At 29.7% G+C, this 1,881-nt stretch overlaps 1 long non-coding RNA gene across 1 annotated transcript in view; it reads right to left on the reverse strand.

Annotated features, from left to right (window-relative positions):
- Positions 1-278: 278 nt before the first annotated feature.
- Positions 279-1,881, reverse strand: part of LOC135211644 (uncharacterized) — a 496,591-nt gene continuing 494,988 nt past the window's right edge. Inside the window, exon 4 of the long non-coding RNA XR_010313688.1 lies at positions 279-708. This is a non-coding gene — a long non-coding RNA (uncharacterized LOC135211644). The remainder of the gene's footprint in view (positions 709-1,881) is intronic.

Consider the following 1,881-nt stretch of genomic DNA (forward strand, 5'->3'; position numbering starts at 1 on the left):
AAGGATTTTCTTAATTTTTGTGTGTATATAGCATATTTGTATTTTTTGTAAATATTTTTGTAAAATATTTTTTTGTATATACTTATTTTTTTAATATATTTGTAATGAATATTTAATTTGTAGATGGGTATGATTTATCTTTTCAGTAGTATTTTGCAATGGTGAAATTGAATTTAGAAATTAAAATGTACAGCATAGCTGTAGTTTCTGAATTTTCACAAATTTTTCTGGGCGCTCGGGTCGAGCTCGACCCGCACGCACCTTTAACTGGGTATAAATATAGCGAAACCTATCCAGGGTAAATGACAGTGACCATAGGGTTTCATTAAATGGCTGTCTAATGCAAATGCACTATCGGCTACGAACACAGGGAAATTTATTACTGGTATTTGCCATTGCTGATGGAGGTCGAATATTCAGTTCAGAATGCCTTAGCTTTTGCCCAAACTTTGTATAATACAGAACTCCACCATCCGATACTCTTCCATTGGCTCCTACGTCGATCATAATAAACTCATAATTTGCGTTAATAGGACCCATTAATACGATGCTGAAAAAACCTTTGTAGTTATAAAACATTGATCCTGAATGGGCAGGCTTCATTATGGCGATGTGTTTACCATCTAAAGCACCGATGCAGTTTCCATAATTCTATTTTGATTCAAATGCAGATGCAATCTGTTCCCATTCTTCAGCAGTAGTTGGCAGCTGTAAGGAAAACGAGATCAAATCTAACTGTATTATGAATATGAATAACGAGATACAAATAATGATGAAACTATAGGAACATGATATTGGTTCAATTATTCTGCTACAAACAATAAAGAAAATTCGACATTGCAAATTGATACATATAAAACATTCAAGACTATTACTATACACAATTATTTTGTGTGTATATATATATATATATATATATATATATATATATATATATATATATATATATATATATATATATATATGCTATTTTGTATCGGATACGTCATTAGTTGACAATGATAACATTTTTAATATTATTACTATTATTATTATTGTTATTGTTGTTGTTGTTGTTATTTTATTTTTTATTATTATTTTATCATTAATTTATTATTATTTTATTATCAATTACGAATATTAGTTATTATTATTTTTTAATATTATCATTATTATTACTGTTATTATTATTATTATTAATTTATTCTTATTATTATTATTATTATTATTAGTAAGTTAGTAGTAGTAGTAGTATAGTAGTATATAGTAATTTATTTATTATGACCATCATTTCATTTCATCACCATCATCATCATCACCAGCATTTCCTCCTCCTCCTAATCATCATCATCATCATCATCATCATCATCATTATTCCTGAGTGTACATACTAACATAAATTATGAAAATGTTACAGTTGCTGGATGACAATCTGTCGGATGACGGACAAAGTTCTGGTGCGAAAATTGATGATATGTCACAACCCAAGAAGAGAAAAATGAAGTACAAATCAGATGACCTTCTAAACTTAGCCTGTCATTATCTTCAAAAAGGTGATAGCAGTGACCTAAATATTGCACAAGTTTGGGCTAGCAAAGTAACGAATCCGTCACGAGATCAGAAATTACTGGCTTAACAATATATTAATGACATCTTATTTGGAGCAGAAATGGGGATGCTGACCAAAAATTCAGTGAAGATAAATGAATGCTGTAATGTAGACATTTTACCAGCATCTCGTCCTATGTCAGCAGCAAGCACTAGCACTAGTCATGATGATGGTGACTCAATAAACCATTCCACAACACAAATGGAACCTTTGACTTACTACTTCCATGAGTTTCAACCACAAGAATATTTTGATAATTAATGTAATGTAAGACGTCTTTGTCAAATAAAAAA

Source organism: Macrobrachium nipponense, chromosome 4 (genome assembly GCF_015104395.2).
Source record: "Macrobrachium nipponense isolate FS-2020 chromosome 4, ASM1510439v2, whole genome shotgun sequence".
NCBI classification, from domain to species: Eukaryota; Metazoa; Arthropoda; class Malacostraca; order Decapoda; family Palaemonidae; genus Macrobrachium; species Macrobrachium nipponense.